This window comes from Schistocerca gregaria, chromosome 3, assembly GCF_023897955.1.
Source record: "Schistocerca gregaria isolate iqSchGreg1 chromosome 3, iqSchGreg1.2, whole genome shotgun sequence".
Taxonomy (NCBI): Eukaryota; Metazoa; Arthropoda; class Insecta; order Orthoptera; family Acrididae; genus Schistocerca; species Schistocerca gregaria.
The window spans coordinates 321,168,366-321,194,812 of NC_064922.1; the positions used below are offsets into that span (position 1 = coordinate 321,168,366).

General features: G+C 43.7%; 1 protein-coding gene across 1 annotated transcript in view; it reads left to right on the forward strand.

Annotated features, from left to right (window-relative positions):
- LOC126353907 (ecdysone-inducible protein E75) overlaps positions 1–26,447 on the forward strand; it is a 407,934-nt gene that overhangs the window by 34,668 nt on the left and 346,819 nt on the right. The window lies entirely within an intron of this gene.

Genomic DNA, 26,447 nt, shown 5'->3' on the forward strand with positions numbered 1-26,447 from the left:
ACCGTTCGCTACCGCAGCCGGTTCATAACCAATCTGCCCCTGGAAATGTCTTACAATTTTCTAGCATTTGTAGACTTAGAGAAAGCTTTTGACAATGTTGACTGGAATACTCTCTTCCAAATTCTGAAGGTGGCAGGGGTAAAATACAGAGAGCGACAGGCTATTTACAATTTGAACAAAAACCAGATGGCATTTATAAGAGTCGAGGGGCACGAAAGGGAAGCAGTGGTTGGGAAGGGACTGAGACAGGGTTGTAGCCTCTCCCCGATGTTATTCAATCTGTATATTGAGCAAACAGTAAAGGAAACAAAAGAAAATTCGGAATAGGTATTAAATCCATGGAGCAGAAATAAAAACTTTGAGGTTCGCCGATGACACTACAATTCTGTCAGATACAGCAAAAGACTTGGAAGAGCAGTTGAACAAAATGGGCAGTGTCTTGAAAGGAGGGTATAAGATGAACATCAACAAAACCAAAACGAGGATAATGGAATGTAGTCGAATTAAGTCGGGTTATGCTGAGGGAACTAGATTAGGAAATGAGACACTTAAAATAGTAAATGAGTTTTGCTATTTGGGGAGCAAAATAACTGATGACGGTCGAAGTAGAGAGGATACAATATGTATACTGGGAATGGCAAGGAAAGCGTTTCTGAAGAAGAGAAATTTGTTAACATCGAGTATAGATTTAAGTGTCAGGAAGTCGTTTCTGAAAGTATTCGTGTGGAGTGTAGCCATGTGTGGTAGTGAAACTTGGACGATAAATAGTTTGGACAAGAAGATAATATAAGCTTTCTAAATGTGGTGCTACAGAAGAATGCTGAAGATTAGATGGGTAGATCACATTACTAATGAGGAGGTATTGAACAGTATGGGAGAGAAGAGAAATTTGTGGCACAACTTGACTGGAAGAAGGGATCGGTTGCTAGGACATGTTCTGAGGCATCACGGGGTCACCAATTTAGTATTAGAGGGCAGCGTGGAGGGTAAAAATCGTAGAGGGAGACCAAGAGATGACTACACTAAGCAGATTCAGAAGGATGTAGGTTGCAGTACGTACTGGGAGATGAAGCAGCTTGCACAGGATAGAGTAGCATGGAGAGCTGCATCAAACCAGTCTCAGGACCACAACAACAACAACCGCAGCCGGTAAAAACGAAACCATTATTGGATCACTTTGTTGTCCATCTGTATGTCTGTCTGACGGTTAAAAATTCATTTTCTCAGGAACCGGAAGGCATATGAAGTCGAAATTTGTCACATACTAAGGTCAGCGTTCCCTTGGTGATGCAATAAATGCAACCTTCTGAGTCAGTATAGTCATAAGATAAGTCATTTATGTAACACATTTTGATACTTCCAAACTCACTCATCAAACTCTACAGCGTACTTGCCGCTGTCCTAGAATCATGAAATTTCCTATGAAGCGAGGTTTCAAAGAGTAAAGTAGATGGCAAAATTAGAAAAGTGTTAATATGTAAGTAAATCAAACGAAAAAATATTTTTGTCACTTCTCATCCGTCTGTCTATCTGTCCGTTTGTGAAGGAAAGGATAGCCGTCTCAAGTTGAAATTCATGTCACACTCTGGGGCAGATTGTTTCTTAGCGGTGTAATAAATGTACGATTGCTTACTTAAATATTTTAATGCTATGTATTTTCAAACGGAGGGAGTCAATCTTTGTCAGATTTCTGCGTTTATAACAGGAAATAATAGGAATAAAAAACAGAAAATCAGATATTTTGGCCGGCCGCGGTGACCAAGCGGTTCTAGGTGCTTCAGTCCGTAACCGCGCGACTGCTCCTGTCACAGATTCGAATCCTGCCTCGGGCATGGATGTGTGTGATGTCCTTAGGTTAGTTAGGTTTAAGTAGTTCTAGGTTCTAGCGGACTGATGACCTCAGATGTTAAGTCCCATAGAGCTCAGAGCCAGAGATATTTTGGAAACCAGTTATTTTAAGCAATTTTAATACTCAAGTTAAACTGACTTTAAAAGAGAAAAAACGGGAAGATTCGACAAAAAACCGGTTACTTCAGCAATAACGGCCATCATTAGAATTCCCCACTCCGATTCTTTAAGGAATCTAACTGTGTTTTAGGAAAAGCTTGCTTTTTACTCGTGTTTATGAGGCCATATCTCCTGAGTGCCGGCCGGAGTGGCCGAGCGGTTCTAGGTGCTTCAGTCTGGAACCGCGCAACCGCTACGGTCACAGGTTCGAATCCTGCCTCGTGCATGGACGTGTGTGATGTCCTTAGTTTAGTAAGGTTTAATTAGCTCTAAGTTCTAGGGGACTGATGACCTCAGAAGATAAGTCCCATAGTGCTCAGAGCCATTTGAACCGTGGCTTTTGAACTACACGTCGTACAATGATATAATTTTGCTTAAACATATAGTATTATGTGGATAATGTTCGCAAGTGCGTTGCCGTTACATCTAGTAGCTTAGAAGTAATAAATTAAAACGTCATGTCTGACGCTAAAGTTTTACTGCAAGAACAGCGAAATTGCAGCAAGCAGGAAAGTTTTTTTTTCTTTTCATTATTTTTGTGGGAGGGGATGGGGCAGCATGAATGAGAAGAAGTTTCGAAAAGGTTTGAAGTTATGTTTAAAGCCTGCTGGAAACCATTATGCCCTCTCATTCTCAAACACTGGATGGTTACCGTGAGTTACGATTCCTCAAACATACGCACATCAAAAGAAGTTTTGCATCACTTCGGTTTCTAAAGTTCCGGAACCTGTACAGAAAACTTGTATAGAGATCAAACTAAACACCATTTCCACCTTTTTTAGTGCTCATGAAAACCACGCATTGCATGTTGTACCATCATATAGCGAGACCTTCCCAGGTGGTGGTCCAGATTGCTGTACACACCGGTACCTCTAATACCCGGTAGCACGTCCTCTTGCATTGCTGCATGCCCGTATTCGTCGTGGCATACTATCCACAAGTTCATCATGGCACTGTTGGTCCAGACTGGAACTAATCGGCTGTCGGATCCCCTCTGTTGAACAGGCACTGCTCACGCATGGTTGTTTACATCTTTGGACGGGTGTAGTGACGTCTCTGGTCAAAGGCACTGTGTCTGCGGAACAATATCCACAATCAACGTTTATGTTCAGGAGTTCTGGGAACAGGGGTGATGCAAAAGTTTTTTGATGTATGTACATACCGTTTCCGACTTTGTAATATTTGACTTACAGTGTTAAACCTCTGACGTAAGATTATACCTCTTAATGAAGAAATTATGACAACAATTTAAATCTTTAAATTCGGTCATTAATTACATGAAATATTGAATATTAATTTTTTTGCTACCACTGGAAGCAACCCGCAAATGGCGTAAATGGATTCGGATTGTTTTCACCGTTCCTACACCTAAATCTATGTCTCTACTTTGTAGGTCACCTTATGGAGTGTGGCGGAGGGTATTTTTCTCAGCACTGTCACTTTCACCTTTTCCCGTTCAAGGCGCGTATGATTCGCGGGAACAACGATTCCTGTTAAGTCTCAGTAGCTTCGAATCTCTACTTTTATCTTCGTGTCTTTTCGCGAGATATACTTAGGAGCAAGCAATATATTCGTTGACTGTCCTTGAAACGAGCACTCTCCGAATTTTAACAGTAAACCATATCGTGATGTAGAACACCTCTCTTGCAGCGTTGTCATTGGAGTTGACCGAGTATCTCTGTAATGATTTCGCGCCTACTTATGAAATGTGCGGCTGTTCTTTGGATATTCTCTGTTTCCTCTATCAAATCTATCTGGTGCGCATCCCAGACTGACTAATTATATTGAAATAATGCTCGAACAGCATAATCATTGGGGGCAATACCAATTGGGCTGAGGCGTGAATGGGAAACTGGATTGAGTACGGAGGCCAGCTAGCGTAGTCGGAACAGTTGTGCAAAGCCTTGCCCCAGGATCGCGTAGTGGTTAGCACATCTGTCTAATGAGCAGGTATCCCGGGTTCAAATTCTGGCCTTGGTACACATTTTCATTCTTTTTACAGTCTGCACTGCACTTCATAGACGTTCGAGACTTGGGAAGGTCTCCAGAACCGTATAGTTTCATATGAGTATGATTAAATATGTTCCGCCACATTGCACGCCTAGCCAGGGAAAGATGGGCGTACTGCAACCAATGTTGCCGCTGCTTATTATCCGACTATCGCCAACCCTAAAGATTGTGAATACGTGACTAAAGTCACTAACTTCTCTGTTGCAGCACAGTTACAACTTTACTTCTCCCCGGGAGTTCTGTGTACACAGAATGAATCCGAACTCCAGCGACAAAGTATCGGAGGTTGTTAGTGGACACTTTCTCAGTATCTTGCACTAGGGACCCGTATTCTCCGAAAACTCAGAGCTCAGGTAACCTTCAAACGTATTATCGCTGTTGGGCCGTGCGACTATTGTGCAACAGGGAGGCAGAAGCTCTGTTCAGAAACTAACGTAACAAGCCTTTTATAAACTCTGTCTCAGCTCGTACGACAGTAATGCGCCACCGAAAATTTACGATTCTTATTTCTTCGCTACAGGTTTGAATTTCGGATTGTGTGTTGGAATATGCTAGAAATAAAATGTTTATGGAGAAGAACGCTAGGAGGGACGTATAAGAAGCTGCTAAGAAACTAGCATATTCACCCAAGACAGATTTTTTGCGTGACAACTGTGGAAAACGCCGAAAGGAAATGAAATAAAATTCCTCAGCGTGAACGAATGGCACCGAAAAATTGTTTTCTTCTCATCGTTTTATGGTTGATTTACAGTCATAATGTCAGTACCCTGGATTTAAAAGACATGACCTGTTGTTTCCGGTGATTCGTTACAGATTAATTCCTTTGTCTTTCTTGATTTCTTACTCCCGTTTATCCTTGTATCCGTACTGCACTGAAAATATCTGCACAACAGAGAAAATGTCGACTGTATGTGCTATAATTATGTCTTGTTCGGAAACAAGCTAGTTCCATTTCCGTGCGGTAAACAACAGAAATAACCACTTTACTCTTCCACTTCGAGCTTGCGTTCCGTTCTGATCGATCCTGTTTAGGATCTGTTTTATCGATGAGTCTTCAGTACACACTGTGCCGTGATCATAACAGTCGACATTTTGAACAGTACAACTGGCGGAGCAATAGACCTAATTATCACGCACTGTACTGTACGCTGTCATAACAGATTGGACAGGAAGTCAAGAGCGTGTACGGTTGTGAATCCGTCAGAGGCCGACTGCGTTTTTCGAAACAGGAATTGATCGCCTCCTGTCCCGATGAGATAAATGTCTTAACGCGTGCGGTGATTACTTGTGAATGGAACCAATATATAGTCCCGTTGTGGCGTGTGTTCGGGTTCATACATAGCCGGAAGTAATAACGTTACGGTAGGTGCTTCGTGGACTTTTAAGCAAAATTTTTCACCACAATTACGCTTTTGTAAGTAGACCTGTTCCAAAGTGCTCCACAGCCCTATGTAAAGCTCAAAACGTTGACCTGCAATGCCCCACACACGTATATCCTCTTGAACACCGTTATTCCTGTCCGGCCTAATCACGTATTTTTAATGTTTGCTCATCGTGGCTCCGTAAACGGGGAGCGCTCCCGACAGGTGCAGACAACAGAATGAAAGCTACATCGCGGCTCGTCGGGGTGGCAGACCGGTTCGTGCGCTTGATGCATGTCTGGGTGACCTTGCCTGCGGACCCAGGGTTAGATTCGCACGCTATCCGAGAAGGCTGCCGTCTTTCGCACCTGACGAAAAGTAGTACAGGCAGCTTGCATCTGGAAGCATACTTACCAAGTAATATCTTCTCTTGTGAATTATAGGTGATATGTGGAAGTAGATAACGAGCTGATGGAGATGAGAAAGAAAGAGAGGAGCTAGTAAGTCTTCTTAAAGTTTCCTGAAAAGTTGTAATACAGGATTTACTGATAAATTCTTGGCTCCTACCTTCGCAGAATATGTCTTCTTTTTTTAAACTCTGTTCTGTAGTGTTTATTTTTCTTCTCTTTCTTCTGGAAGTACACAAGATTTTCGGTTCCTACACACTAGTTGTACGAAGTTCAAGGTATTGTAAAAATGAACACTGCGTCAATGTCTTACCAAGAACGCCATACCTTTACTGTTAACGGGTAAAGCACATCATTTAGGCAACTCTGAGATGAAGGCTCATGTATTAAGTGCCACCAAATGCTGTCAGAATCTGGGTAAAAACGTTAACTTAAACGATATAGATCAGAGCCTTAAATGGACAATACAAAAGGTTCTTGCTGCTGTCATGCTCTTGGAGTTATGGACACTCACCAGTGCCAATGAATAACAGGTCTCCCTGAGAGTTGAATTACGTGAAAAAATTCCAGAATTCGGAGAGATGGCGCACGGAGATTTTGAGCATCTAATACAAAGGGCTGATATCCTAAGGTTAATAAGAGCTTTAGAATATATTGATTAGGCTGTGTGGATAACTGAAGAGGAATAAATATGGCACTGGGTTGGAAACCGACTAGAAGAATAAAGAGGTGAAAACTCGTATAGCTATGAAAGATGATGTGGTAGCTGGGGGTTAGAGCAGAATGAATTATGTATAACAGGGCAGAATGAACATGCTGCATTATTGACCGGGCTAAGAACCACACAGACTATGACAGAGTAAGAAGGATAAGAATGGGACGTTTTAACTGATGTGGCTTGTTTGTTTCTCACTTGGGACTTATGCTCTCTTTCTTTGCTTACAGCCTATCGACGTATGATGTTCAGGAGTCTGATTTTCAATTTTTAGCACATAGAGCTGTTGACTTCTTTCCAGATCGTCCGAAATAGGTATGTAAGTATTGAATGCTGCTCCCTGACTTAAAATCTAGAAATCTCGGATTCGATTTCCAGCACGTTCAATGACTTTTTTCTGTCATTTCTTCTTTAATCTTTGGCAGTGACTTGTTAATGTGAAATATTCCACATTGCACCGTGAGTCCAAGTCCAAATTGAACTGTAGATCACCCTACAACTGCCTGGGTAACTCAGTTCAAATTTGAGTAGGAGATGGGTTTACAATTTTTTAAAACGAAATTACTGCAACGCTATACAGACAGCATATCGTATTTCTTTTTTCCTCTTGAGACATTTGATTTGGCTTTCCAGAAAGCTACTATTGTCAAGCAAAAGACTGCACTACTTTTCTCTTGATATCCATTTGTCATTTGGCGCCCGTTAGTAAAGTAACGGATCGTGCAGGCAGACCTATAAGAAATTGCCGAGGGCGTGTCTATTTGCGCTGTTGTAGCTGTCCGCTGCCTCACTAATGAGTTGTTTGTCTGGGGAACCGTTGGGAATGCGTTGTACGTATGGCGAGTATGGTTGGAGGATGGCGGAAGGGGCGGAGGGCGGCAGCACACCCGAGGGGAGACATGCGTCATTCCCCGGAGGGGCAGGCGGCGGAGGGCGGAGGGTGCTGTTAACGTAAGCTGCAGCATGAATCAGTGGGCGGGGATCGGCCGGCTTACGGCACTCAGCAGCAGCCGCCGTGTTTGCGGGGCGGATCCGCCCTCGTCTGGTAGCTTATGGCGGTGCATCAAGTGATTCAGAAGTGAATCAACCGCTGCTAATGACCCGTGTTTACCCCCTGTTATGTCCTCTTCTCTGACCGGAATGTGCAGGACTGCGAGCAAATCATGTAGAGTGGAGGAATCACTTTGAAGCAGCTGTTGGGACGAAGAGTGGGGAGTTCGATCTGTTCACGGAGAGCTCGAAAACGAAACTGTAGCAGCACTGCTCAAGACTGTGAGAGGGTTAAGACAGTCTGGTGGAAGAGCTTGGAGGACTGAAGAGACTATTTGCTCCATACGAAGGTGTTACTGATTTGTTAACTGAACTTAAATACATTGCATAGATATAACGTAGATTAGGACACGTTCAGATACTATAATAATTTTTCTAACACTTCGTGCCTGTAGAGTATACCATCCATCAAAAAGCTCCGACACTGATTTTTAAGAAATGGTTCAAATGGCTCTGAGCACTATGGGACTTAACACCTGAGGTCATCAGTCCCCTAGACTTAGAACTACTTAAACCTAACTAACCTAAGAACATCACACACATCCATGCCCGAGACAGGATTCGAACCTGCGACCGTAGCAGTCGCGCGGTTCCGGACTGAGCGCCTAGAACCGCTCGGCCACCACGGACGGCCACTGATTTTGTTCCTGGCGTATAAGCGACGTCAGCGCATTTGGCAGCCCGAAGCAACAAATGAGTATTCCAGTCGATTGTGAGCAGGCAATGTTAAGAAGTGTGACACAAATAGCAATGGAGCAACATCTCTAAGCCAAGTTTTCAGAGCATTCCCCAAAATGTTTTGCAGAAGAAATAACGTGCGGGTATGGCACTGTTGGCAGGGAGTCCCATCTGGGATATTCGGCCACCTGGTGTATGTCTTTTTATTTGACGCTGCTTTACCGACTTGAGCGTCGACGAGGATGAAAAGTGAAAAGTTGATGAGGAGAACAAACAAACACACACACACACACACACACACACACAAACACACACTCCAGAGCTCAGAAAATCTCCGATCCGGCTGGGAGTCGAAACCGAAACCACGTCAACGAGAGGCGACAACGCTAACCGCGAGACTACGGTAGGTTGACTTTGAAGAAGAGATAAGTCTTGTATTTCCTGCACGCTGTCACTCTCGGACAAAAATCATGACGCTTGGACGTCTCCTGCGAGTTGAGTGAAATGTAAAGCTCGGACAAGTGTTCTCTGGAAATAAACAACACGGGTGACGAGATCGTTGTTATCAAAATGGTGCAAATGGCTGTAAACAGTATGGGACTTAACATCTGAGGTCATCAGTGCCCTAGACTTAGAACTACATAAACCTAAATAACCTAAGGACATCACACACAACCATGCCCGAGGCAGGATTCGAACCTGCGACAGCAGCAGTAGCGCAGTTCCGGACTGAAGCGCCTAGAACCGCTCGACCGCAGTGGTCGACTCGTTGTTATCAATGCGAACTTGTGACAGAACGACAAAGTGAAAAAATTCACATGAACGGCGACATAACCGGCACTCACGCGATGATGATGCATGAGGTAAGCAACATCCCAAAGAAGGAATTTCTTGACAGATGCACATCGTTGAATGAACGTTCTGCGCATAGCGCTCTCGTGGGAGAAGACTACATAATAACTCTGAAGCATTAATACCACAATCTTAACGTTTCTTTTTTTACTAACACAGTCTCGAAACTGATCGAATAGATGGAAATGACGTGTGGCTAGGGCCTTCCGTCGGGTAGACTTGTCGCCTGGTGCAAGTCTTTTGATTTGACGCCACTTCGGCGACTTGCGTGTCGGTGGGGATGACATAATGATGATAGAGACAACACAACACCCAGTCCCTGATTGAAGAAAATCTCCGACCCAGCCGGGAATCGAAACCAGACCACTCGGCACGACAGTCCATCGCGCTGACCACTCAGCTATCGGGGCGGACTAAATATTGATGGTGAGAGACGACAGAGAAAGGAACGCGGACGTAGCACACAGCCTACTCCTCACGAATGTCCCCGAGGGAGCCGCCGATCTATCGTCCTCATATGATGGACGGATCACCATATCAGTGTCACGTGGCGCAGTAGAGAGGTTTGAAATATAATCCAGGATATCGCAGTAAAACTAGCTGAATATGGACACGCCACCAGCTGCCGTCTTCTTTCCGGCCATATAGTGTAGGTGAAAATATCTTCCACCTTCAGCACTCGAATTGGCTACTTCCGAGTAGAGCAGCACCACACAGACGTGCGTTAGTGACTTCGCCTTGCGGGCAGCTAACCTGTCTTAGCCGATAGTGAAAACTGCGCCATTGGCCGGAAAGTGGGTTTGTGCTTTGCGGGCAGCCAGCGGCAAACTCGTCCCCGCGGCATTTCACTTTCCAGAGGAGAGAGAGAGAGCGGTTGTGATGCCTTACCGGTGGTCAGCGATCAGCAAGCTCTCCTTCCTTCCGCTTTACTCTTCAGCAGTGGCGTATTATGTAAAAGCGAACTGCAACCCAAATTCCACGTAAATTTAGATTCTGAGCCAAGGGCAGTGTACACCGTATCAGTCGATCAATTATCGACATCTTACGTGCGATCAGTTTTTTATGTATGAAAGTCAGCAGAATTATAGTACATATTGTACAAGCTGACATAGGTACAGTACATAAGCTTGGGAAGTAGTACCTGAACGTCATGAGCAGACGATGACTGCGAACCGGCATTGTTCGTTACTCTGTGCTGATTTTTAGCCCTTAACGACGGAAAGCACTGACGATGCTTGTACTGAACTTTGGTACATATGTGCATCTGTACATAACATACAGTGTGTGGCCAAGGGTGATTCCCCATTAGCATCTCGTCTGCCAAACTTATAGCTTGCCTGGTATTTAGCTGAACAATTTAGGATTTCGGTAAAAAGTATAAAGCTTGAACAATGCTGTACATTTTAGGCTTTGTTAGAAAAGCTTACAGGCAAACAGAACACTATTAGCACCTGCTCAAGAGCGTGATAGTCCACCTTTTGTAACGCATTATATTGGGTTGGTGCATCCGTTCGTAGCATAAACACAACAGATATACATAACAGAGATTTTAATCATCAATAATATATTCTCCTTCACCATTTATAGCAGCCCTTGGTTGGCAAACCATGGGGTAACTTTTCCATTCCGATACTGTACAAGTCATGTGATTTGAGATGAAAAACTCGTCGAGTCAAGTTCGGAGCGCATTTTCATCCGGCTAGTAAGTGCCATGAAGATTGTTCGATGGAAAGCGGAAAAGGTGATAATCTGAAGGCGCAAGATCAGGAGAATAAGGTGAGTGTGGAATGACTACCCAACCCAGTGTTTTTTGTCAGCCTAGCAGAATGCGGGAAGGTGTTATCGTGGAGTAGCATCACTTCATGCAGTTATCCTGATCGTTGTTCTTGGAATACGTCTGGAGGACTTCTCAGTTAGCCGACTGTAGCGCCTATAACCGCTCGGCCACCCCGGCCGGCGTCCATCTGCATTATCCCCATACACGACGCAAATGTTTCTACCTACCTCCACTGCTGTCAACCGTCTACTGATCTCAGACAGAAGAATATGTCGGAAATGTTCCGATTTCTTCATCTGGCACCCCATTTCCTGGCGTCCACAGGTCCACTATCTCCAAACGACAAAGTAATAATATGTAATGTCAAATGCCAACAGTGAACTACAAATAGAAAGTGACACTCCATAAATAAACCCATAGCATCAGGAATACCAACATGCAAAACAAAAATGCAACGAACTTACGCACCGACGTAACAGAACGTGGGAGCCCCGCGGAGTGGCCGAGCGGTTAGAGGCGCCATGTCACGATTCGCGCGACCCCTCCCGCCGAAAATTCGAGTGCTGCCTCGAGCATGGGTGTGTGTGTTGTCCTTAGCGTTAAGTTAGTTTAAGTAGTGTGTAAGTCTAGGGACCGATGACCTCACCAGTTTGGTCCCTTAGGAATTCACACACATTTGAACAGAACCTGGTATGTTTCGGCAGGTACATGGTACCAAACCTCTACGCATAATACACGCAATTTCCGTAAATAAAGATGCCTGTGGTTTGTGGGCGAGGATCTGGCTACCGATACCGTCTCTAATGAGCGCGCTGTCCACGAGATGTTAAACTTCGATCCTCCTTTCCTTTCTTGACGTCCCATAGCGTTTCAGATGTGTTCCATCGGGTTGAGATCAGGCAAAGATAGTGACCAAGACATCCAAATGAGTTCACTAACACGCTCCTCAAACCACTGTAGTACGATACTGACGCTAAGAGTCGGGGTGTTGCAAGTCGCCGTCGGAGAAGGTGTCAAGCATGATTGGATGCAGGTGGTCCACAACTATGTTCACATAGCCCACAACTATCACTCCACCTTCGATTACTTCCATAGGTGCCGTGCAAGTCGAGATGTATATCCCACAAAGCAGATCACTGCCGCCACCGCCATGCATCCGTGGTGCAACGCATACTTTACGCAGCCTCTAGCCTTGATGATGTCGTATCTGGACACGTCCATCGACCTAGTGTAATAAGGAACGTGATTTATGTGATCAGGCAACATGTTGCCACTGATCCACGGTCCAGTCTCGATGATCATCCACTACAGTCTCAATTGAAAATGTCGTTGGTTCAACACGGGTCACGCAGTTGTCCACTTCTGTGGAGCTGTACTGAACAATACGTCCTGAACTATGTGCTCCTAAATACTAGTGCATGAAGCAGTATCTATTCTCTTCTCCGGTGTGCTGCGGGCTGTCGCCTGTTCTGCTTCACGGAACGAACAAGCCTCTGACATTTATGTCCTGTGATGACGCGTCAGCATCCAAGCTGTTGGCTATTCGTTCGTTCTACGCTCTTCCAACACTTCCCTAAATGCTCAGAGAGCAGCACGTGAGCATCGGATCAGTCTCGCCGTTTACGAGATGCTCGTTACCTGGAGCCGGACCATAAGAATTTTCCCGTTGAAAAAGTGGCTTATATCATTGGATCGTAACTATGATGATTCCCCATTCGTCTCTTCTCTGATTCTATACTTCCCTCAAAGCTTCATGTGCTCTCAAATTCCCCAGGGTGATTCAGTTCAAAATGGTTCAAATGGCTCTAAGCATTATGGGACTTAATATCTGAGGTCATCAGTCCACTAGACTTAGAACTACTTAAACCTAACTGACCTAAGGACATCACACACATCCATGCCCCAGGCAGGATTCGAACCTGCGACCGTAACAGCAGCGCGGTTCCGGACTGAAGCGCCTGGAACCGCTCAACCACAGCGGCCAGCTGGTCATTCAGTCTTGTTTTGGGGAGTGATCCTAATGTTATGGCTTGTTAACATATATTCACTGATTATTCATGTTTCTGTCTCGTACACATATGGAAAACAGACACAGATCCGTGGATCCAACCAAGGTCTTCAAGAAATTTTCATTCGTTGTAAGGCAAATGGAACAGAAAATTCACTGCCAAATAGTGCTAATTGGCATAACGACAGTCCCAATCAAAACTGGCTGGATAAGTTTGAAAAGATCCAAGCTCTTCTACTGTGCATTTGAACGAGGAATGTGAAGTATTAAAAATTACCGACTATCAGCCCAGGCAACGCTAAATCACATGCCTCGACATCTCACGGTGTTCTGTCACTTTGGGTTTGCTCTTGTTTCACCCTCGGAAAAGGTGATACCTTTGAGGATAAAGCGCGACAGCGATCAAGCACGTACGTTCGCAATACCGCTGGTCAGAAGCGGGAGTGCTTGTAGTAGGTAAACTCAGGCGACTTGTTTACTGGAACACAATGATAAGAGCAGAAACATTCCGCAGGTGTATCTGTTACGAGTTTCTCTGGAGCAGGTGCAGAGAGCATCGACCCGGGAGGCGAGGACGTGAGCGCGGTACGGTACGGCGGCCACACGACCCCGCGCTGGCGATAAGCGCCTGCCAGGAGCTTCCGGGAAGCAACGTGGTCCGCGCCCTGTGTTCACCGCTGCTTTCTTTGTCTCCTGGAAACACCTGTACGGCATACTCCCTCTTCCTACAAGCTTCCATTTCTTCAGTTGCCTTCACACATTCGGCATGTCGTCTCAAATCTCAAAGGATAAAACTACGCGGCTGAACACTTCGAAATTAAGAACTACTGGTCGCATACGGATATTTCTTTGTGTTGTTGTTGTTGCTGTTTTTGCTGTCGGCCTTGTGGGCTTCAGTCATAAAACTGGTTTGATGCACCTTGTAACGCGTCCTCTTATATTATTATGTTTTGCTATTGCTATTGTTAGAAAAGTCTTTATTCAGTCGGTCGTCGAAATTTTGAAATAAAAGTTATTGTGGGTGTCGCGTAATAAATATTTCGTGTGAAGCGCTGTTGCGACACAGGCAAAGATCAATTTTGGAAACTAAGCCACAAACACTTAAATCTATATTCGATGTTGACAAATTTATCTTCTTTAGAAATGATTTTCTTGCCATTGTGAGTCTGCATTTTTATATCCTGTCTACTTTGGCCATTATTAGTCATTTCGCTGGGCCCAAACAGCAAAACTCATCTACTACTCTAAGTGTCTCGTTTCCCAATGTGATTCTCTTAGCATCACCTGGTGTAATTCGGCTACATTACATTATCCTTGTTTTGCTTTTATTAATGTTCATCTTACATATTCCTTTCAAGACACTGACCATTCTGTTCAACCGCTATTCTAAGTACTTTGCTGTTTCTAACAGAATTACAATGTCATCGGCAATCCTCAAAGTGTTGATTTCGTCTCCATGCACTTTAATTCCTATTCCAAATTTTTCTTTTCTTTCCTCTATTGCTTGTTCACTGTACACACTGAATAACGTCGGGGGCAACTACAACCATGTCTCACTCCCTTTTCGATCACTGCCACTCTTTCACGCCCTTCGACTCTTATACCTGGCGTCTGGTTTCTGTACAAGGTGTAAATAGCCTTTAGCCCCCGGTATTTTATCCCTGTTACCTTCAGAATTTCAAATAGGCTATTTTAGTCAACATTGTCAAAGGCTTTCTCTAAGTCTACAAATGCTATAAACGTAGTTTCGCTTTCTTAACCTAGCTTCTAAGATAAGTCGTAGAGTCAGTATTGTCTAGCGTGTTCCTACATTTCTCCGGAATCCAAACTGTTCTTTCCCGAGGTCGATTTCTATCAGTTTATCCATTCTTCTGTAAAGAATTCGTGTCAGTATTTTGCAACCAGGACTTATTAAACTGAGAGTTTTAAAAAATTTTCACACATTCCCGCGTGAGATAGTACAAGTAAAAACTAACTGGACACATATTACTTCCTTACACATATCTTTCGCGAAATTGCCTCGACGGTAAAAGTCTGAGAATCTACAGTACATACAGAGGTTTATCGAAACTAGATGGCCGGCCGCTGTGACCGAGAGGTTCTAAGCCATTCAGTTCGGAACCGCGCTGCTGCTACGGTCGCAGGTTCAAATCCTGCCTCGGGCATGGATGTATGCAATGTCTTTAGGATAGTTAGATTTAAGTAGTTGCAAGTTCTAGGGGACTTATGACCTCAGCAGTTGAGTCCCTAGTGCTCAAGGCCATCTCGGCGAAAACTCTACACTGTTATCTCCATATTTATAGAATGGAAGTACGCCTGCAAAATACTGCATGGAGAAACAAATTTATGACAACTAAACGGCCGGTCGCTGTGGCCGAGCGGTTATAGGTGCTTCAGTCCAGAACCGCGCTGCTACTATGGTCTCTGTTTCAAATTCTGCCTCGGGCGTGGATGTGTGCAATGTCCTTAGGTTAGTTAGGTTTAAGTCCAGGGGACTGATGACCTCAGATGTCAAGTCCCATAGTGCTTAGAGGCCTTTGAACCATTCGAAACTAGATGACACTAGAAGCGAACCGTTCTTCTTCTGCTGACTGCAGCGCTACTGGAACAGCTGCTGTCTCATCTCTTGGATGGTTATCCACGTGGTCGTTTCCGTTGCGGTCGTCCATGTTTCCAAATTATAACTAGTCTTGCGGGGCCCAAACTTTTCACATGGTTCTTCCAATTTCTTTTTCTCTTCTTCGACCATTTATTTGTGTTTTGTATTCTGCACTCTTCTGTAATCGAGACATTTGTTCTTTGTTCCCACATGGTTACTCCTTGTATCTGTATTAGTTCCTTCATTTCCTGTGCCGTTGACTTCTGTTTTATCTTTTTCCTGTCTGCTCTAGATTCTCATGTATAAGGTAAAACAGGACGCACCATTGTTTTACATATTTTTGTTTTCCGTTTAGTTATTGAAATGGATCAAATGGCTTTAAGCACTGTGGGACTTAACATCTGAGGTCTTCAGTCCCCTTTACTTAGAACTAGTTAAACCTAGCTAACCTAAGGACATCACACACATCCATGCCCGAGGCAGGATTCGTATCTGCGACCGTAGTAGCAGCGCGGTTCCGGAATGAAGCGCCTAGAACCGCTCGGCCACAGCGGCCGGCCGTTTAGTTGCCATAAATTTGTTTCTCCATACAGTATTTTGCGGGCGTACTTCCAAGCCATAAATATGGAGATAACAGTGTAGATAACTGGAGTTCATCACTAATTCAATTGACGCACCGTCCACTTCTAATTTACACATTAAATAGGAGTATGTGGGTGCTATGTTGTCAGATGGTGTAGGTGGCACTGAGCCTTTGGTTGGGAGCAGTAGTTTGTGGCCCTGCGGCTGACGCCAGGCAGCCGGTAGCTGTAGCACCGACTCGCTAGACCGGACTGGGCTCGGACGGCGGTTGACCGCGGGTGGCGCAGCCGCCCACGCGTGTTGTGCAAACCGGCGGCCACCTGAGGGCGGCCCCAGCTGCCAGCGGCGCCCAGCTGCGGCCTGCCGCCGCAACAATTGCGCCACAGCTGGCCCAACAGCCGCCCCGGGTCCCCTCTCACCCCCAGCATCACCTCCGGGCTCGCATTTCACTGCACGCCGCTGCCCGACTGCTCACCCGTCGAACCCGAGTGTCACCCCTATCTGGAGGTGGCTTTTCTTGCAGCGCTCCAGCTTTTGGAGTTCATAAATCAGGGACATTAGATGCCTTGAAAGAAAAAGAGAGCAGATCGATGGTACGCAGCACCAGCCAGCCACACTTTGGTTTTGGGTTACTTTACTACAAAGACAAATACGAATACAATTCCTCCACAATAACCCACCCAAGGTGATGATTTCTGTCAACATATGGGAAGTTACCACTCTGCAAAAGGCAATATTGGTACAACTCTTCCCTCCATTTCACTGCTGTCCGCCCCCGGTAGCTGAGTGCTAGCCGGTACGGTAGCTCAGCGTGTTCAGTCAGTGTTAGCTGCCCTCTGTAATAAAAGCACCTGAGTTAATCGATCAACAAGGAACTTAAACGGATGTCTTACGACATCCGCCCCGAGCAGATGCAGCGAACAAAATGATCCGGCACGGTATCTCAGTGTGTCCGATCAGAGGGTTTAGCTAACCTCTGTAATAAAAAAAACCGAGTGAATGGATCAACGAACAACATGAGCGAGTGTCAGCGGACGTCCGCCACGAACAAATTCAACGAACAATTTAGAACATAGCCGACATGGTAGCTCAGAGTGTCCAGTCAGACAGCTGGTTGGCCTATGTAATAAAAACTGAGTGAAACGATCAAAACGAACTTGAACAGATGTCATGTGACGTCCGAAACGAACAAAATAAAAAAAAAATTGTCAGCGGGACTCATTGTCAATCCAAAGGGCTCGGGTTCGATTCCCGACTGGGTCGGAGATTTTCTCCGCTCAGGGACTGGGTGTTGTGTTGTCCTAATCATCATCATTTCATCCCCATCGACGCGCAAGTCGCCGCAGTGGCGTCAAATCGAAAGAAGCAACTCTTGGGAGAGGAGTCTGGATTGTAAGGAAAGAAGAATAGGGTTTAAAGTCCCGTCATTCAGACACAGCACATGCTCGAACCGGGGAAGAATGGAGGAGGACATTGCCGTTGTTGTTTCCAAAGAAACCTTCCATACTTGCCTAAAGTGATTTCTGATGGCCACGGAAAACCGAAATTTGAGTGGCCAACTGAGGATTTGAGCCCTATCCTTTGAATGCAAGTCATCGATGGAAATGGTGCAATGATAAAAATCTGGAATGCGACTCAGCGATGGAAATGGTGCAATGATAAAAATCTGGATTTGCATTGACGAGTATCGCGGTTCAAATCCGCATCCTGATTTCCTTTGAAAACAACACAAACGATTTCCTAGGATAAAAAAATAATGCGCAGAAGGTAACTATAGCCTACTGCATTTTGGGTAACTAAATAGGGCTTTCCGAGTGAGGTGGCGCAGTGGTTAGCACACTGGACTCGCATTCGGGAGGACGACGGTTTAATTCCGCGTCCGGCCATCCTGATTTAGGTTTTCCGTGATTTCCCTACATCCCTCCAGGCCGGGATGGTTCCTTTGAAAGGATATGGCCGACTTCCCTAGTCCGATGATACGGATGACCTCGCTGTTTGGTGTCTTCCCCCAAAGAACGCAACCAACGGAGATGATAACAGCCACTACAAGAGAGGGGTGTATCATGGAGTGGATTTCGGTTGACATTCTGAGAACGTAGGTTCGAAGAACTGTCAGCAATGTACTACTTACTCCCACATACTTCCTCTCGTGAGAGAACCAAAATGAGAAGTTCAGAAATATTAGAGCTCATACGGAATTTTATCTACATCTTTCGAGAATGGAACAGAGAACCGGGAAATGATAGTTTTACCGAAGGCACCGTCCGCCACACACATTGTGGGGTGTCGATATACAAATATGTATTTTTTTTTTTTTTTTTTTTTTTTTGGTAGATCTGGTTGAAGTTTCTCCCGTGTTTTCGAATGAAACTGGATACTTGAACTCTTCTTTCGAAACACAGTGTGTGTGATACACCCAAAAACAAAACACCTCTATATGTACAACTGGACGTAAAACTTGAGTACAGGGTACACAGCACTAAAACACTCGAAAGAAAAGTATTTCAAAATTAGTAAGTCTTTAACCAAAAATGGTTCAAATGGCTCTGAGCACTATGGGACTTTACATCTGCAGTCATCAGTCCCCTAGAACGTAAAACTACTTAAACCTAACAAACCTAAGGACATCACACACATCCATGCCCGAGGCAGGATTCGAACCTGCGACCGTAGAGGTCGCGCAGTTCCAGACTGAAGCGCCTAGAACCGCTCGGCCACACTGGCCGGCGGTCTTTAATCACTTTCTCCTATTGCTTTGCAGATTGCATGCTATCAAGCCATAAAAAAGCTCAAAAATAAGCCAATCTGTACAAATACACTTCACAATTAAGGTAATTGCAAGTGAGCAATAAAGCCAAAATTATTAAAAATTATATTTTATAGTTTTTAGCCTTAATGTAGAAAAAATATGACCTTGGTGTAATAGTATTACGGAAATAAATCGAAACCCGCAGAAGACGATGCATAGGGGTGCAAACATGATTGAGTCAACAGGAGAAGTGTTACAGAAGGCTGAATTTAAAAACCCAAATATATGTGTAGAAAGGTGAATGGACGGCATTAGATAACATTCTGGAGCAGTGTATGTATGGCTGTGGTACTTACAGTTGTCGTTCATAGAAAAATCTACAAGGGTTTATCCAGCAAAGGACTCAGAAATTTTAAAGCCGATCCTTTTGTTTCTGGCGATGTCTCCAATTATTCGAGAACAATACTCAAGTCATACCTGCAGAGTGACTGTTTATTTAACCTGATAAGATGCCGAAAGTTGGGAAGACTGACGCTTGCAGCGTATTCCGAATAAAATCCCGAAGGACAGAGGAAATTCCGGGATGACGAAGCGCCGGTCCGGCGGCGGACTCTGCTCAATTGGGTAGGTGGGCGGCTGGCGTCCTTTTAACTGCGCCGGCGGCCGGCCGGCCGCTGCGCAGTGCGCAGTGCGCAGCCGCGGTGACGTCACGCGTGCCAGTGAACCCTGCGCCGCGCCGGCCTTGACACCGCGCGCGACCGCCGCCGGTATCGAGCCCGCGCGCCGAGCTCAGCCGTTCCGCGAAAACACTTCCTCCCGCTCGCCGCATTTTTTCGTGTGAAACTTGCAAGAGACGTCACCTGCGCCGCCTAGAACCTGCCGCAGAGCTAGCCGAGACTTCTAATCCGTCAGTAGACGGTTTATGCCGGTAAAGTGAGGCATGTACACAGCGGAGGGTGATGCGCAATTACAGCGACGGCGTAAGGCAGGCAGGTAAGGACGACGAGAGGTGAAGATTCGATTCGTGAAGTGTGAAGAACAATCCGTCGTGAACGTTTTCGTGAGATCCTCCTCACTCATACTTGAAGTACTATTTCAAGATCCTGAACCTTGCTTTCTTACAAAATAATGTGCAATTCTGCCTCATTATTTCTACCGCACATGTTCCAAAACAAGTCAAGAAAATCCAAATTATGCCTTGTGTAATGTCAACGATGGTAAGATTAGAGTAGATTGGACGAATACCGAGCGATACTAAGAATGTTTCTTTCCGCAGATTACGAGCGAAAGTAACCCAAATCGACAAAATAACGCACATTCCACAGCACTCCGCAAGGTTTTCTACAGGTTGCCATATTCTAAAAGCGTACCAACCCACACTTCAACAGTTAGCCATTCTAATCAGGCCTACGGGAAGAGAATCAGTATTGAAATTAATGAATTACTGTGCTGGTAAACCCCTTTACGTTATTTGATTTTCAAACAGCTGAGCAAAACTGAACGTGCTCAGATATTTCTCTCTTTACATATTCTGATCATCAATAAACTGACACACTTTTTAGCGCAATGCAATCTGACTTTCAATTATCCCTACAAAAGAATGGCCCTGGCTAACGATAGCCTATACCTTTCACGAATCACTTGCCTCACAAAAATCTTCGTTACTCGAACTACTGCAATACAGCGAGCGCCAATAATGCCAGCTAAATAAACATTCCAACGACTGAAGGCACTAACTACTGATAAGCATAGTTAGCAAATGAAACATTTTGATAGAGAACAACAATGAATTTACATTAATAATGTTCAAAAGTCATCATATATATATATATATATATATATATATATATATATATATATATATATATATATATATATATATCAGTTCATGACATCCAGTATTACAAATTTACTCTTTCTGATGGACACACGTTCAGATCGTCCGCTCTCAAAATTCTGCCATCTCTCTCCCCACATCCACCACTGCTGGCTCACCTCCAGTTGCACAATGCGAGGCGCTGTTCACATGCAACTGCCCAACACTACAATAACAAATATTCCATCAATGCAAACCAGCCACAGACTTCACACAGCACAGTTAGTGATTTTCTTATAGAGCGCTACGTGGCGTTACCAACATAAAAACCTAAACAGCCTACTAACACAGTTTAATGAAACTTGCCATTTCACACTCCTACTTTATCGACATAGTTCGATACAACTGTGGCCTACGAACTTAAGTATGGACGTTCGAGCCACTCGGTAAGTCCAGCCCATCAGCTGGTCCAGTTAAATAATCTTCCGTGCTTAGTTATGCCGATGGTGTCAAACTGAAGTCGCATTCACATGTTGCTCTATCTTCCGTCATCAAATTAGCTCCACTCGGTTCGTACTCGTAATTTCCTTAACGTCTACTCTGTTTATTACTGACTAGACTGTTGGGAGGGCCTCAGCCATAGAAAATCTCTGCCTTCTTCGGTATCACTGAATATAATGAGGAGGTGCATGGTTACGTAATTGGAATACCATTTTGGATGAGCGAATTTCAAAACGCCATCCATCCATTCATCCTGAATTTTCCCTGAACCTCTTCAAGCGTAAGTCGAGTTGGATCTATGGACACTGATAGATCTTTTTTATTTATGTCATGAGTCTTTATACTGGTTTGATGCGGCCAGCAACAATTTTCTCTCTTATGCCGATTTCTTCATCTCGGGGTAGCACTTAACCCAATGACGTCAATTTTTTTGCTATATATCCTAGTCCCTGTCGTCCTTTGCAACTTTTTACCTCTACGGTTTCCACTTGTACCATGGAAATCGTTCCCTGGTGTCTTAACATATGTACTACCATCATATTTCTTCTTATAGTCAATATTTTCAGATGTTAAAGTCATCGCTGATTTTGCGAAGGAGTTTCTCATTTCCTACCTGATAGATTCGTGCTTTTATCCCGTTGGTCTTGTGCTACTCTTCTGACCTCGGGGTCGATGGAACATTAAATCGACCCTTCTCTCCTTTCTTCACCTGCTGAAACTGGTGGAAGACCTAAAAAGGTAAGATCGGGACAATACTGACGGAATTACTGAACTCTGAAGCCCACTACGTTTAAACAGTCACTGCAATTACGATATACAACCTGACACAGGTACTGCAACATGTAAGAACTGTTTTTTTCGATACTATAATAATTTTTAGAAGTGGTCAGTGTACAGTCAAACAATTCAATTTAGCCGAGCGGTTCTAGGCGCTACAGTCTGGAACCGCGCGACCGCTGCGGTCGCAGGTTCGAATCCTGCCTCGGGCATGGATATGTGTGATGTCCTTAGGTTAGTTAGGTTTAAGTAGTTCTAAGTTCTAGGGGACTGATAACCTCAGAAGTAAAGTCCCGTAGTGCTCAAAGCCTTTTGAACCAATTCAATTTTGGTGAAGAAAGCCTCAATATACTACAAAGATCACTGGAGACGTCGCATTGCCTGTCGACGATGCCACCGATTACTGACTACTGTGTCATTAGAGTCGCTATTGTATTGCCTTATTGCATCGAATATTGATTGTCATTCCATGAGTGCTGCTTTGTCTTAACGTGCACAGTTAATTGCTGGGAACACGTTGCTGGCGAGCGTAGGAACTGTATTTGCATTTTCTCACATCGTCGCATTCAAGAATTTTGTAATTGTTTATGTACTTTGCTTTGAGTTAATTTAACAGCGTTGGTGTAACTGCGCTGTTCAAATAAAGACATAAAAGATTTTCTATTTCACCAGCAATTTTTTGCAATAGGAGATACAATGTGACATCTGTACCTATGTGATGAATAGTCGTACAAATATAAATTGCAGGTGATGTCAATACCTAATGATTGCTGCGTCTGTTTATAAGATACTGGTCGGTCCTTCATTTTTGTCATAGGACCTTTCCTCTGTAACGATTTGTACCATCTGAGTACGGTACGTAAAAGTGTCGATAGTCTTCAGACATTGAAAAGGTTTACCAGATGCATTGACATAAGGAGGAAAACTGCACGCCGAACCTGCTCTTTGATCATTCACACATCTGCGATGCTTCGAATCGTCTATCAGAGTCCATCTCCGACCTTATTCGCCAATATTAACAGCGCCACACCTAAAGCAATTGGTAGAAAGCTCAGAATTTAATTCGGGGAAGAAACAGTGCAGCTAAGCAATCCGTGATGGGATTTCAGCATTTGACTCAATCGAGAATACAAAATTCTAATCTGAGATTCGAGTCCTACCTCGTGCAATGGTGTGTATATTGTGCTTAGCGTAAGTTAGTTTAAGTTAGATAGAGTAGTGTTTAAGCCTAGGGACCGATGCCCTCTGCAGTTTGGTCCCATACGAACTTACCAACTCAAACAAAATTCTAAGTACGTGCTCTGGTCGTGGATTGTAGCTAAAAATAACGTACATTATACACTAAGACCATATCTCTCTTCGACCTCAACTGTCTTGTCAGAACAACACCGACATAATCACCCATTCCCATCAGAGCAAAATCCTTTCCGTCAAACTCATTCGGCCGCCCTCTCAAAGTCCGTCTTTGTATCAGGAACCGAACTTTGGAACAACGTCCCATGTTATATTAGAGAACTAAATAACATTTCCAGCTTCAGAAGAGAGGTAATGAGATATCTACTAAAGTAACAATAAGATTACCGTTATCCTTGTACGCAATCGTTACCCTTGTGGAGCCCTCTTCCCCACCTGATCTTCCTTATTTTTCAGTATTGTTGATACATGCAGCCTCCATAACTTTTCTTTTTCCAGAAATCACTACATCAGAAAACGTCTATTATGTATGTAAATTAGTTACATAAAACAGGAACCAGTCAGTTTTTTGAGTTATGTTTCATTCCATGAACCGGTTTTCGAACCTTTTCAGGTTGATCTTCAGAAGGTTTCTGGAGGTTACATCATTTTAGTGTAATGCTGGGTGCTGGCTCTGTGAAAAGAAGATGGAACACACTTTAATGCATCGCCATGACTATTCTTCTTATATATGTTACAATCATTATTGTTGTTGTCACAATTATTGTCATTATTATTATTATTAGCAGTAGTAGTAGTAGTAGTATTGATGTTATTGCTATTATCATCATTAGTGGCAGCAACTGCAGTAGTGCAAGTGTGCCAGTATTAATTTTGTGAGTTCATAGTGAGTATAATTTACTCAAACGACCACTTCTGATAAATCGTTTAAAAATTTGTTGTCATATTAAAATTGCTATTTCTGAGGCAAAAATAATGTAATAGATAGTGTGAAACACTACCCCGGTATAAGAGAGTACCTGATGGTCCTAATCGCATCAGGGTAAATAAATTAAATCAAATAAGCACCAAAAAAGGAAATAGTGTTCTTTCTTTTTTTAAAAAAAGAAAAGAACAACAATAATAATGCGGTAGGTTTTCCGTGATAGTCAGCTTCATCATCATCGTCATCATTATCGGCAGAAGGAGCAGGTGCAGCTGGCATTTCACATCTTCTCCTAGATGGAGGCCTCTTGCGGGCTGCAGCCATACACATTCATGTTGTCGCTGCGTGTTTCTAATATTACCTTCTCACCTCGTGTTAGGTCGTCTTCTGCGTCTAGTCTTTCTTATTTCATCTATCACTCACTCACTGGGTGCTTATTTGGACCACATCCATTACAATCACGTTACAGTCGTAAGCCTAATTGCGTTTTCCATTTGACTTTGTTCCTTGGTCCACTTGTTTTGTTGTCTCTCCTAATAATCTCCAAGATCTGTCTCTTCGAGAAACCCTTCCTTTAACTGCAGATCGTCGCTTTGAACCAGGCGCTTGTCACCTGCGGGTATCTCTGTGAGACATACTAGTGATGAAAACGTTATTTCTGGCATCGTTTCATGCGAATGTGTTCAGCAGTTATTTCTTCTCGAATCCTCCCCCACCCACTCCCTCTCTCGCCTCGTCTCCTGCACTGATCCAACCATTTTTTATTATTTATTTATTTATTTTGCATCCAGACGACAGTGAAATGATTGGGACGGGCCACTAGCGCCTTTTAGGTATCTCCGCCTTCGCAGATGATTAATCACGACCGGGCTGACAAGTGAACAGCAGCTGCAGAGCTCCGCCTGTTGCCGCTGTCCACTTGGCTGCCATTGACGTCAGCCTAGCACGTAGCTTGGGAGACAGACTGCTCGCTCCTTCATTAGCCGTTCGGCCTTGACCCCGTGCGCTCACTAATGACGGGACGAGCGACTCGTTTTTAGGGCCCACTAGTCCAGTCAATTTTTTTCGCTCAGTCACTTTTACAGACGAACGAAACGACCGAGTGAAACTAGTCTGTGCTGCCACGTCAGCTGTTTGAATGTCTTTCTTGTGTGAGTGGTTTCACTTAATATGTGACAAACAGCTGACACACGTCTGCAACGCTTACGCCAGTTATATGAATTATTCCGCCAGTCTACGAGTTTGAGTGATTTCGCTTACATACTAGTTCAACCTTTTCGGTTATAAATGAACCATTATTACTACTGCCAAATTTTCAAGGTCAAATCACGTACCTTATTTCAAGAGAGACGTGTGTTTCTACAAATAAAATATTTTCGAAATTTGTGTACTTATTTACATGAAGACGAAATTTTCATGCTTCTTTTATTAAATATCAGCTTTTGGTTGATTTTAAACTTGTGCTAAATTATATAATTTATGGTAAAATAAATAAATTATTCTTCAGTTTGCATTTACTGAAACTCTGTGTCTCTCTTCCCTCTGGTTTGCACTTACCACCAACAGCTCTCTTTCTGTAAATGCTAAGGTGATGTGATCAGAGAGCATTTACGATACAATATTTTTTAATTGTTTGGTGACTTAATCGTTTACTTTTACATACATACTCCTACCTGTCGGATGGGTTTATAGTGAAAAATATTTGTCATCATTCGTCAATTTATATGGAATTTCCTTAATTAATAGGTTTTCGGAAAATAAATCATCCTTGCAGGTACTGTATACCACACTGAGTTTACCTAGAAAATCATTTTTCTCCAGTCATATGATTTCTCCCATTTAGAGCTATTGAGAGATTCGGCACCTTCATCCAGACCCATAGTTCACTGTAAATAATCGCGCTGTTCATAAACATGGCCGTAGAACTGAATTAAAAGCTGCATATTTGCACCAAGTGAAGAATAAATATCTCAGTGACAAAAACGGCGGCCACGGGTCATAACAGAGTACACTCAACAATAATGGTTGTTTCCAAGTAATCGACTGTTTCCGATCAGAACTGAAAGCTCCAAGGATCAGGCAAGTCCGTTCGTCACTGCTAGTATTCCACAAGGGTGCAAGCTTGACCACAGATCGTTTACGTTTTATGGTGTGGCCAGAGACAGACTTGTCTCTGAAACTGAAGTATCAATGTGTGAATGTGGACAGTACCTCTTCATACTTGTGAAATAATATACTTTTCATAGGTTTTGAAATTTAAGCAGTATTTATGCATTCATGTAATTTGTACGTACATTGCCGGTGACGTAATGTTCTGTACAAAACATTTATCTTCCGCAAAATTAAATGGCTGAATAGTGTTCAAGGGCTTGAATCAAATTATTAATTTATGTATATCGTCAAAACTTTTTTAGCTAAAATGAATCAACACTGTTGTTC